Source organism: Lissotriton helveticus, chromosome 6 (genome assembly GCF_964261635.1).
Source record: "Lissotriton helveticus chromosome 6, aLisHel1.1, whole genome shotgun sequence".
NCBI lineage: Eukaryota > Metazoa > Chordata > Amphibia > Caudata > Salamandridae > Lissotriton > Lissotriton helveticus.
This window is the reverse complement of record NC_136067.1, coordinates 52,597,995-52,611,258: the sequence shown is the minus strand read 5'-3', so window position 1 is coordinate 52,611,258 and position 13,264 is coordinate 52,597,995. Positions and strand designations below refer to the sequence as shown.

At 47.4% G+C, this 13,264-nt stretch overlaps 1 protein-coding gene across 7 annotated transcripts in view; it reads left to right on the top strand.

Annotated features, from left to right (window-relative positions):
- Positions 1-13,264, top strand: part of DNAH8 (dynein axonemal heavy chain 8) — a 10,041,960-nt gene that overhangs the window by 1,500,962 nt on the left and 8,527,734 nt on the right. The window lies entirely within an intron of this gene.

Here is a 13,264-nt window from a genome sequence, read left to right as displayed (position 1 = left end):
GGCAAGCCTACCTCCCTCTCTAGGCTGTTTCATGAATATGACTGGTACTCTGGATACTCAGACTGTGCATACTGGTACATCTGCGATGTAACATGCTGTGTTGCAGCAATAGGCTGCGGTACTGAAACTGTCTGTTGTGCATTCTGTGGCTGAGGAATCTGTGAAACTTGTTCTTGTCTAGGCGGACGTGGTCTTTCTTTAGTCTTACCAGTAGCTATGTTATGTTTCAGAACTGCACACTCGTTTATAAAATGACCTGGCTGTTTACAATAATTGCAGTTCCCTTTAACGGGAGCTGCAGGATGACTGGCTTGATTCAGACCCCTCTTCTGACTGTCTTGAGGAATAGATTGTGCAATTAGCACTTTCATTTTCGTGTCTTTCATACGTTTTCTTTCGTGTTCTTGCTCTTCTCTGATTCTATTCTGGTGGTACTGGAGCATCTGGAGCATCTGGGACGGAGTATTTGCTTGCCAGGTGCTTTCGACTTTCAACACTCGATTTTTAATTTGCGGACTTGAATTCTCGACTAATTTGGTAATGAAAAGATGAGGGTATGACTCACTACTTGTCTTGAGACCACTATTGATACTGAAACATTTTTCGAATCTAGAATAAAAATCACTAATATCTTCATCTTGTTTCTGTTTACAGGCTGAGATTGCATCCCAGTCTTCTTTTCTCGTTGTTAATAATCTGGGTAAAACTTGAATCAATAATTCTGGTAATTCTTTACATTTATCTCCAAGACCGGTACCTGGTACTCGTGCCTTGTCTTCAGCTTCTAGAGCGGCCCAATCGATCTTTTTCTCTCCCACCTCCCATTCTTTTTCCTTTAACTTTTCATACACCCCTGCGGGTAACAGGACCTTCAACATTTTAATGATGTCTGGGTAAGTGTATTCTCCCATACGGAGCATGTCTTTTAATTCTCTATGGAACCCTGCTGGATCTTTGTCATGACAGGGAATTAATTTCTTCATTTCAAGAAGTTCCATCTTTGAAATCGGAGTGTATACAAACACTCGTTGCATTACGCCACCCGCCCCTTGGACTGGGTGGACTTCTCGTAACGGATTCTGTCTGTCTATGTAGAATGGTTTACTTTCTGGGGGTGAGACATGAACAAAATGCGGGTTCAGGAACGTTCTATATTTGTGGCGCTGTTCTAGAATGACACTAATTAAATCGGTACCTAGACCTCTCCATCTATACTGGAGTAACTCGTTCAGGACATCGTGTAACGGACCTGGATCAGAATGTTGACCCTCATACAGAGTAATGAGGTACTGGATCATATACATACCCACCAGTCGTTGCTCGGCTGGGGGCAGTTTCAGAAACATTTGTGCCACTATTTCGTCTGGAAAAGTGGTAGAATCAGTAATCCATCGGACTGCTGATCGGGCTAGTTCTTGTTCATGCATAGTACTTAATTCACTGTAACCGATTCGTGATTTCAGAATGTAATCGGTAGCTTGAAATACTTGTTCTAGAGAACCTTGTTCTGGCGCTGAATGATGAAAAATAGACTTGGGTTCTAGGCGTAAATGGCGATCTGGAAATCTGGATTTTCCTACATACGCTATTCTGGCGGGATTCTCGTTCTCTTCCTCTTCAGGATCAGAGATACTTTCTTTCTCGCTTACTTGTGCTGCTTTACGCTGGTCGTGTAACCTTATTATTTCTTTACGAATTTTCTTGTACATACTCTCCATGGCACTGACGGTCTTGTGCTTACCCTCGGCTATATTATCACTCCACCTTGTCAGGATTCTCATTTCGGCGGGATCTTTAGACGGGTAATCTTGTTCTCTTATTAGACAATTGATCAGGAACTTTAATATCATGAGCTGAATCTCGGCTTTCCTTTGAGACATAATCTCGCCAATACTTTCTGGATCATCCCCTGTACGGATGAAACGATATATTCTGTCTAGATCTTCTTTCATATTCGGTAAGGTGACTAGATACTCGGTCACTCTCCTTACACGTAAGGAATATAAAACCATAGTATATTCGCCTGGAACTGGATCATAGACACATTCGTTAAGGGCTTGCCTGATTTCTGTAACAGACTTATTACTTTTAGGAGTACGCTGTGATGCTTGAGCATGTAATTCGAGTGCTGATAAACGCTTGTGTGGCGGCGGGGTTTGAGGAGTAGCTCCTCCTGCGGCCCCTAAACTGGAGTCGTCTACTGAGGCTCTACGTCCTGGCAGAGTGGGAAATGGAACTGTAGGCTGGACCGGGGGTACCGTAACAGGTACTCCGGTGTCTGGAGGAACATGAATTACCTGGTTTACAGGGACTGGCGGAGCGCGAACAGGATTGGCATATTCGGGGACTGTGTCGTCCAAATAGGACGAAATAAAAATATCAGCTGCGGTCGGTTTGTGACGTAGCTTGGTCGGAACTAATGGTGGCGGGAAATTACTGGATGCCTCTGGGGTCGCTTTTGGTACACCTTCGGCAAGAAGAGGATACATACCCTTAATAAGGGCATGCCTCTGTCTGTCTGACTGTTCGGCTTTGACTTGTTCACCTATCTCGATTAATTCTCTTTCTTGAGCTCGTTCTTGGGATTCTCTACTTAACTCTGACTTTCTGACTTCCTTTTCCGTTCTTCTATGCGCCTCTTTACGCCATAACTCGATGGCATCTTTCTGTGACTGTCTGGCTTTCTTTTTCCATAATGCTTCTTCTACTCGCATGATACATTCAGCATCCCATGTACCCGATACGGGCCATCTATACTTTTCTTCTAACTGTTTGGTATACTCTACCCATAAATCTAGATACATTATGGCGCTTATGCCATGTTTCTGATACATAAAATGACCTGGACTGTCCCTAGGCGGGACAGGAACTGCTTCCTCTAACAGACCCTTTCTAGTTTTTAACTGACGTAACTTGGAAAATATAGGCATGACTGAACTGTAATCTGGACACAATACAATACACAATAAAAACACGAAATCACATCGCACTCATACCACAACATTAAAATACATAAAGAACATTATAAATAACAGTTCGAACAGAATATTACCTGGAATACTGAGAACAGAAATAGAACAGATTTTCTCGAGAACGGAACAGACTAGAATTACTGGATGCACTGCTGTAACAGTACGGAACATACCGGTCCCATAAAGGGACGCATCAAGACCCGTATCCACCTAGGTGAACACTTCGTTTGTGAGTCTGGGCACCACCAACCCACGGACCAGGAGTCAATTTAGATTGGTCCTGTCTAGATACTACCCCAGCAATGGTACTCACCGGGCAGCACGGAACGGAAGGCCTCGGACGGGACTGGACGACGGACGACGAACTTCGGACTTCAGACTTCAGTTACAGGTGGGCCTCCGGATACCTCGGACCTTGGACTCTCGGCTTGGGCTCTGGTCGGGACTCGCCGCGTTCCTCCACCGTCTCGTTCGGATGCTGGACCGCCTCCTCCGTCTCCTCCGTGGGCCTGAGGGATACTTGAGCAGAAATATCTGCCACTGCGCAGAAGAGTTCCGTCACGACTGCAGAGGGTCAGGGGGTCGGCGTGGCTTCACCGACGCGTGGGGAAAGGGCAAGTCCCTATTCGGGCGCCATTATGTGGTAAATAAATAAATAATACCCTATTTTTGACTAGATTTATAACATAACAGATAGCTCAATAAATAAGAGTCAAGATTCGAGGTAGTAGGAGTTTCTGCAGGTTTATTACAGCATAAGGACAGGATCAGGACAACCTGCATAGGAACAGAGGTAACAGGGCCCAGCAGGACAACTGGGGCCCAGCAGGGGAAAAGAGGCCCAGCAGCTGCTGGGGCTAGGTCTGGGATGAGCGCGCTAACATTCAATAACAAAACACAGGCATATATACATAGCGCAAACACATAGCATTACATTGCAGTAGGCGTAGCAGTGGGTGGAGCAGAAGGTGTGACGCGTAGCAGTCGCGAAAGATAACAGTAAAAAGAGGTGTAACTGGGAGTATACATAGACATGTGGTGCAAACGTAACAGAATATGTCATGAATGGGCGGAAACATAGGAGGGGGCTACCTAAGGAGCCGGGACCTCTAACCTAATGGTGCGCGAAAACTGGCAATGACGTGTTACTAGGAGAAGCTGGGGGCTACGAACTCTGTGCTAGGAGCAGAGACTAGAGTCTGGAGGGTCGGAGCGACATGTACCTAAACCCTATCTGGTATCTGATGTTTAGGGAACATGTTGATATAAACTAGGAGTCATGAAGGGAGAGGCTAACTTGACTCTAAGACTGGACCATGCATTATTCTACATGAAATGCGTGATGAGGAATACTAAATGACCATTAAATACAGTATTTCCCTAACATGGAGACGAGAAGGCTAGACAATGACGGAAACTATTGATGCAGTTCAGTAGCTTAGGAATGCAGAAGGGGAGGACTGAACTGATAACTGGAATCATAACATACTCTTGGCAGACTCAGAGGCAGAGCCGGGCTGCACCGGGCACTGCAAGGCAGGAAGTAAGTGAAGGGTCGAGGATACAGGTGGGGGCTGTATCGCTCCTCAGCGAGGCTTTCAGGAGACAGGAGCTGAATCTGTGGTCCGGGCCCTTTTGAGGCCTGGAAACGGGGACTTTATAATGGAATAACGTGCACACTGGGAAACGTGGCAACATTACTTTACATAGGCCTGATATTCGTAGTATTCACGAGGACTGGAAAATAGCATACTAGAGGTGGACACAACTGTAATTGCGCCTTTAATCGGACATGGGGAATAACATATGCATATTGGTCATGCACACATAACATATGATGGATGAGGCGTAGGGACACAGAACATGGCAAAATTTACTTTTCCACAACAGCCCGCATGAAAATGAGCCTGTTGTGGTGGGCGCAGCCCGCAAATCTGGAAATGGGTGTGTCTTTCCTCGATCATGCTCCAGACCTTACGCTGACGACGGACGCCTCCTTATAGGGGTGAGGCGCTCATCTCCAGGGCCTCTCCATCAAGGGAAAGTGGTCGCCGACCCAGCGCACGTGGCATATAAACAGGCTGGAATTGATGGCGATCTTTCTAGCACTCAAGTCCTTCCTCCCAGTTGTTCACGGGGAGTCAGTGCTAATCCAAACAGACAACACCACCAGTATGCACTACGTGAACAAGCAGGGAGGGACCAAGTCTCCACTTCTGTCCCGCTTGGCCCAGTCAATCTGGGATTGGGCTCTTCGCCATCACATCACCTTGACAGCTGTCCACCTTCGGGCGTGTCCAACCTCCTGGCGGACTCTTTGAGCAGGTCCACTTCCTCAACACACGAATGGGAACTGCACCAACCGACTCTGGATCTTGTGTTCCGCCAATGGGGTCACCCAGATCTGGATCTCTTTGCAACACCGGAGAATCGGAAATGCCTGTCTTATGCAAGTTGGCATCCCCACCCAGGGTCCTGCGGGAATGCCCTTTTGATCAACTGGTGCGATCTATTCGCTTACGCTTTTCCGACGCTCCCATTAATACAGCGGGTACTGTGGAAGATGCTGAGGCAGCCCTGCCACATCCTGTTGATCGCACCTCGTTGGCCCAGACAGGCATGGTTTTCGGAACTGCTTCTAATGTCCCAGTGTGAGAAGTTGGCCTGATATATAGTGCTCACTATTCTAGTGATCACTTTGTATCATACCAAACAACCCTTATTGATGATTGGTTGTAAGTCAACCTTATTAGACCAGCTATCCTAGTAGCGTGGACAAGAGCAGTCTTTAGGCTAAACTCTAGAGGGCGTGTTAAGCCAGCTGTTTTACCATCACATATACCCCTTGAACACCAAGTGAAAGGACACCACACAAGTTGTTATAAAAATATAGGATATTTATTAATAACAGTTCTACCCTGAACTCTTTATGAGTCAGGGAGCTAAGCACAATACAAAACTCTTATGAAAATACTTCAAGTTGCACAATTTACACAAATACCCGAGGGGCACGAAAAACCATATACACAAAAAGTGCAATGCGAAATACTAGCAGGTAAGTAACAAGATCCAGAGGCTTCAGGATCGCTAGGACTACACTACTGAACCCTAAGGTTAGGAGCAGGAGGCCTAGGGAGATCGGGTGCAGAGTGTGCACTCTCACGCGGGATGCGGGAAGAAGTCTATGGATGCTAGCGTTTCTAAAGTTACTGTTTCCGGACGAATCCGACTAGATAGACTGAAAACGAAAAAGGATCTGGACACTTGGATAGTGAACCTGTGCTGGAGCACCGAAATGCTCGAGTTACCTAGCCCAGGGGCTGCGGCTGCATAGGGTTCAAATGACGTCGGGAATCCTCGTTGAAGTCTATGGAGCCTGAGAGAAGAAGTTGCTGGCAGGCTGTGGAAAATGACTAAAATCGGTATACATAAGCGGCGTTCATTTATGTTCACCACAGCCACTGTTGAAAGTAGAGCGACAACCATGAAAACAGTAGCCACGCCATCTTGTCCCTTTTAGGCCCCATCGCGAAAGTAGGTGGCAGCCATTTTTGTGTCACGACCTCTCTGCCCACTGCCAATAGCCTGCGCGCCTCTCCCCCTCACACCCCAGCCTCGCAAGCATTCCCCCGCGCCCCGACAGCCCCCGGTTTCTCCTGCTTGGACCATAAGCGCACCTCTAGCGCGACCCTGTCTCCGAGCCACATCCCGTGCTGAACCCCCTCGCTCTTTCATCTCATTCAAAGAACAGGCCCCCTTTTTGATAACCTCTTCCTCCCTGCCCGATTGTCCAGCCCGATCCCAGGCCATCACCTAGCCCGACAGATGCAGTTTATTGCCCCCTACAGTAGGTCCTCGCCTCACATCAAAGGAGCGGTGGTTAATCAATACCCTCACACCTCCAGATCCGACCGATCGCCCACTTTCCCGTTCCCAGCAGAATGTCCAGCTGCGCGACAACCACCACATGCTGAGGTTGAGGTGGGAACTCTACTGTAAATATGTGTGGGAACGGGGGTGAAGCGGGGATTCCGAGGATGTCTTTCCGTACATCAAGTATTGACAAGAATGTGTTTCATGTAATAAAGCAATAAACCTGTTTATAAGAGGCCAGGCCTCAAGGATGCGTTTAGAGCACCTCGAGAAGATACCCTGTTGTCTGATTTGACGTGTTCTGCTCCGTCGGAATAAACTCCTGTTTCCTGCCTTCTGTCTCCAGCGCCTGTCTCTTTGTTTGGTAATCTCGAATGGTATGAGAGGCGGCTAACGCCGGGCAAATACTGAAGGGTTCTTGGTCGAATTCGGCCCTACCTTTCGACAATTGGCGTCCCAAACGTGGGGCCCATCAGCGACGCGTGGATCCAGTGAGAGAGGTCCCAACGACAGAGTGAATGACTGCAACGATCGGGAAGCGCACCTGCCCGATAGACCCTCGTCTGGCAGCCGATCATCCGAACTTCACCGGTTCCGAGCAGACCTCTCTCGAGTGATCTACGGTCCTGACTGGGAACCATCAGGAGTGCCACAGCAATTACGGAGAATAGAGGACGATCAGGCGCTGGAAGCGGAAGACGAGAAACTGTCCATGCGGTCCGGGTAAGGTCGTGTAAACACGACGAATTGCGAATTGATTGTTTGAAAATACTAGTATTATTCATTTGATTGTTTCTGAGAGATTCTCTATTTGCAAAGAAGCACAGAGTCGCCATACTCTGTTTAGTCTTTGCAGATAGTGAAGGGTAGGTAACGCAGGCCTTGGCCCCGTTGTAACCCGTCGTGCCTGCTTCCCTCTCCATTTGATTGATTGTTATCCAAGCATTTACTGTTTTGGAATTGGTTCTCTTTGGATCATTCTCTATTTACAAAAAAGCACAGAGTCGCAATACTCTGTTTAGTCCTTGTGAATAGTGAAGGATAGGATTTGCCCCCGTTGTAATCCGTCGTGCCTATTTTTATCCCTCATTTGATTGATTGTTTGACCGAACATTGATCGTTTGGAATTGGTTCTCTTTGGGTTATTCTTTATTCACAAATAAGCACAGGGTAGCAATACTCTGTTTAGTCTTTGCGGATAGTGAAGGATAGGTAGTGCAGACTTTAGTCCCCTTTGTAACCCGTCATGCCTATCTTTGCCCCGTTTGTTGGTAGTTGGTTCAGCCCGGACCGTTCATTAGAGGTAGATCATCCGGCTCCACCGGAAGACGCCCCTAATAAAAAGGACATAAATATATATAAAAAAAATTGCGGGTTAGCCGCTGTATCGTGCTAGCAAACAAAAACATAAAAATCGTTAGGAAACACAAAAGGAATCAAGCAAAATCAGTAGGCCACTGATGGGATCTCTTTTCCGACCTCGCTAAAATAGAAACATTAGGAACAACCCCTCATGAGAAATATGAAACTAGTGAGAAGAATCGAGCTCGACGCCATGATGGCTGCAAGACAGCTCGGCTCCACCGCCCACCCCGCCCAAATAACGACAAACCCTATGCAAATATTATATATATATACAACACTCCAGCAAAGTAACATGTTAAAACTTTTTATTAAACAACTATTTAAAACTTTTTATTAAACAACTATTTAAAACTTTTTATTAAACAACTATTTACATGGCAGCCGGCTGCAACAACAAACCCAACGCATTCGCCGTCTGCTTAACGCTGTTCCTGTCCCGCCTTCAATGTTGGGCTACTTTGAGCTACTTTTTAGTAGGCTTTGGGCTATAAAAAGTCTACAAAAGCCATCAGCCGGCGAGGTAGCGGCGGTAGCGGCCCGTTGAGCGAATAGGCCGGAGGCTACCCAACGAGCCAAGGCCTTGCTGGCAGCCATCGGCCGAAGAGGTCGTTGGGTGGGTGGCCCGGAAGCACCACGGCCACGATGTTGTTGTACTGGCCTTCCCATTCGTCCACCCTGAGGTGGCATCCAGCGAGCCACGGGTGGGGGGGGGTGAATGCCTTGCTGATGACCCCCCCTCTTATTGCCTGGTCCGACCATCACATATACCTGCGCCAGGAGACGGCGTGGGGTGCACTGGGAGGGAGAGGCGGCGCGAACGAGCCTCCCCCACCTCCCCAGGTGGAGGTGCCTCAGCTGCACCCCAGCGCTTCACTCGGCCAGCTGAGTTGCGCCCGCTCTTGCGGCACAGTGCTTCACTCGGCCAGCTGAGTTGCGTCCGCTCTTGCGGCACAGTGCCTCGCTCGGCCAGCTGAGTCTCACCCGCTCTTGCGGCACAGCGTCTCATCCACCATCCGGCTGAATTGCACCCGCTCTTGCGGTACAGCGACAGGCGGCTGCCACGGAGCTCACAAAATGGCGGCCGACACCCCGGATTTGGGCCTGGTCCATTGGAGTGGCTCTGGTCTGCCTTGGAACTCGGATGCTTGCCTGCTCGGGCATGAGCCCCGCTCTTGAAGACGTCCTCTCAGTTTTAAAAATTCTACGAAAGTCACTGGCCCTCGACTCCCGCAGGCTTCCGGTGGGAGCCACCGCCACTGTTGCTCGACTATCCCCCATGGATATGCCACTGCCCCGGGCGACCGCCACCTTATCCACATCTCAAAGGAAAGACTGATTCAACGTATCTGTGGAGGGATACACCTGCTGTCCCGCTCTCCGGAGTGGCCACAACGTTGTCACAAGATGGTGGTGCTCTCATGCTGACACCGGCCTTTGTCCGAATTACTAAGAGACACTGTAGACTGCCAACTCGATCAGCTCCGGTGGGACTTCAGCGTGACCCGGTAGGGAAGATTTTGCCTTCCTCGCCTTTAAGCCGCAGCCCACGCCGCTTGTCCTTTCTGTTGGCGCTAACGAACTTTTTGAACTACCGAAAGGGATTCTGGTCCGGCCGCTAGTTGTCGGAGGCATTTGGACTATACTCTGGACCCACCCGGCCACGCCCCAAAATGGCACCAGTATAGGCGAGACTTGCAACTCCTTATGACGTTTTAGTTACATAGCCTTGATATTATGGGATATGTATACGGTCCTTGAGCACGTGGCGGGCGGGGAAGGGTACTGACTTAGCATGCGGACAACCCTACTGATATTGGTTCTTATTCACTATTGATTATTGTATTTTCGAAGTTATGCTACTCATGATGCTCGCCGATGGTATGCGTATAAACGATTTTATTGTAACTGATCTTTTTTTACTTTCAATTATAAAATCAACCTTCATTGATCCTGCAACCATTTCTCGTTTAAGTTTTTCCAATTACAATGGCTCGCTCATTACGTACTCCTATCCTACAAGTGTAATCTCTCCTTACCTCATACATTTCCCGTCTGCCCCGTGGCCGGCCTGTATGGTTGGAGGCCCGTATTTTTATGCTGACGTCTTTTCAATCAAGTTTTTAAAATAAAAAAATAAAAAAATATGTAGAACTAGCCTCATATCAGTCACTTAGATTGGTAGGTTCTCGGATAAAGGTTACTATTTTCAAAATAAATAAAGGTCAAGTAAAATGAAGCAATTTTGGTTATAAAAAAATTAGAAAGGCATGGTACATACGAACAATGCGAAAAGAATAGTCAAGATCTGTCGTATTTTTTGCATTCCTGCAGCATAAGCAATAGGTAAAAGATTCGGATATTTAGATATATCTATGAATAGGACAATAGACCAGTTCCTCTGGGCTGCAATGCCGAGATGCAAGGTACTGCTTCCCAAAGAAGATACGTTAGGCACGTGGTAGGTAAAAACATTTTCGTGTTTTTGCGCGCTGATGTGCTTTGTACGCTGTCACCCCCCCCCTTCTCTTTCTCTGCAGGTTAATATCGGAATTTCAGCTGGAGTATGGAGAAGACCCAGAATGCACCTTGTTACACGCAGAAAGAAGAAGAATTGTATGGTATGAATGCGCGCGTGGGCCCCGATTTGTGTTGTATGAATGCTCATGTGTGGTGCACGTCTGGGTTGACGGACGAATGTTTTTTTTTGTATGACTGAGGTATGGATCGAGCGGTTGATGGAATAAGAAAAACAAGCCCGAACATGATACCTGCATGTGAAGGACGGAAAAGAATATAGCACTTACTCTACCTAGGAGCGACTCTCTCCCTCTCTGGAGCTAGTGAATGGGAGAGTGGCCTACGCCAGAAACTTGAAGGGTTATTGTAGTACCTCGGACCCCAACCGATATCCCAAATGAACGCCCTAAATGACGCGCACCAGTGAGTCAACTTAATGTGCAGACTAGATGAGAAAAGTTAAGGATACCCCGGGTTGGGGTTCATCCAAAATCCCCCCTCAGCCCAGAAATTAGGGATATTGTCATGTTTTAGATTCACCCCCTCTTTCCATCCTCGTAGAAAAGTCAGAATTACACCATCGCACATCCGACAGACACCCCTCCTTTACCTCAACTTGGATCGTCATTTGTTAGATGTTGGAAGACCCCACCGTGAGTATAAGCACGACAGGACCAGTGTCCGACCAATTAAAAGGAGTAAGTATTTATTGAAGCGAGGTTACCAACAGAAATTGTCTGCTATTAGGAAGGAAGGAGAACGAAGAGCTCGACCCCCAAATGAATTCAATGGAGTACTGAAAATACGCAACACGCATGAAAAGGCTCTTTCGCCAAAAATAGCCCTCTGTTTTATCTTAAGTTTTCGTACTTGATGTATGTACTGTCGCACCCTATCTGGTATTTGTGTATGCGTAAACTATGAATTTATGTTTTCCCTAAGCTTGTGTTTTTTTACGTGAAACTGACCCGTACTGATCTATATGTGTGTGCACTGAATAGCCTATTATTGTACACGTCTCTCTCTCTCTCTCTCTCTCCCTCTTTTTATGTTGTACGTGTACTAATAGCCTATTTGGTACGCACAACGCTCTCTCCCTCTGAGGGCTCCCTCGCTCCCTTTTGAATAAATGACGACACTGTACCTCGCCGGTACGGGAATAATTTACTTTTAGACACGACAGTGTTTGAACAAATTGACAGAAACAAAACGATCGTATTTTGCCATATTACTGCCTCTCCTTTCTGTAAAATGATGAAACTTAATTGGCTGAGAAAGAAAGGACAGGTGAGACGACTGATGTCCCCTAATCTGACCCTTAAAAAGGGAACTATATGTCAGTGGCTTTCGTCTTAAGTACTTTGGTAACACCACCCTCATCGTTCGGATTACCACCGCCCATTGTACAAAAATAGAATGTCCGATACGTCCCCGTTCCTCCAGAATGGTCCCAGTTCTGTACCAGCCGTCCCAGAAAATCTTAAAGACTGTAGCTATAGTCCCATGATAACAGCATTTCACACTTTTTATAAATTAACAGACCTTGAAGAAACATATAGCTCAACAGGATTTGTTTTAGACAAACACAAGTCTCTACTGAAGGAGCCGGTTTGAATTCGATAAACTATGTAATTTTTAGATTTCAGACTTCTTGCCACGTTCGCAAATATAACGAGAGTAAAACGCCGGACAGACATGTTGTTTGAAAATAAAAAAAATGCTTGCCGACCTGCACTACAGCAATGATGCATGAGTTAACAACATACACCGATGTAAGGATTACTAAGCATCCACCCTATCGTGACCAATGAACGTTTCCCCAACTACTTGGGGTTGGGAGAGAAATTAAAGTGTGTAAACGTCTCCCCCTGCCAATTCTCTAAAAAACTGTTTTTTGTACTCATTTAAGGATAACGTGCAGTCGTCGGAGGAGAGGGGCCGGATGTGACGCACAGCCTGGCTGCAGATCGGGGAATATCTATGACCTCGACCAAGGTGGAGCCACAGAGCAAAGAGTTGCGGGACAAGGCACCGTCCTCAGCGTGGAAAGTGAAGGAAAGAAGGGCCGCCCAGAAGCCCCTGCACGTTGATGAGCTCGTGCCGAAAGTCCCAGCCCATTGTACCCGATTGATGGGCCCACTTGCTTGAAATTTCTGCCCTCCTTGGTCCGTTTCAGATCTGATCCCACTCCACCCTCTCTTCCCTCGGCCTCCCAAAGCACGCCCCCATAACCCCCCCCCCCTTTTTTCATATGGAATTTTTGAACTTGACTCTGAGGACAAACACAGGACTGTGGTCCAAGAGCAAAGAATGGCCACACCCTGCAACGCGAGATCTGAAGTAGAGCCGGACGCGTAGCTCCACCGCCGGTGCTCAACAGCGCCAACGAAAGAGGAAGAACGATGAGAGCCTACCAGTGATGGCTCGCTGTAAAAAGACACTGGACAGACGAACCCTTTTTGAACATTGCCACCTCTTGACTGTCCCTTGTCAGGTTGAATTTCTCTCCCAACCGCTTCGTATTGATTACCACCCAA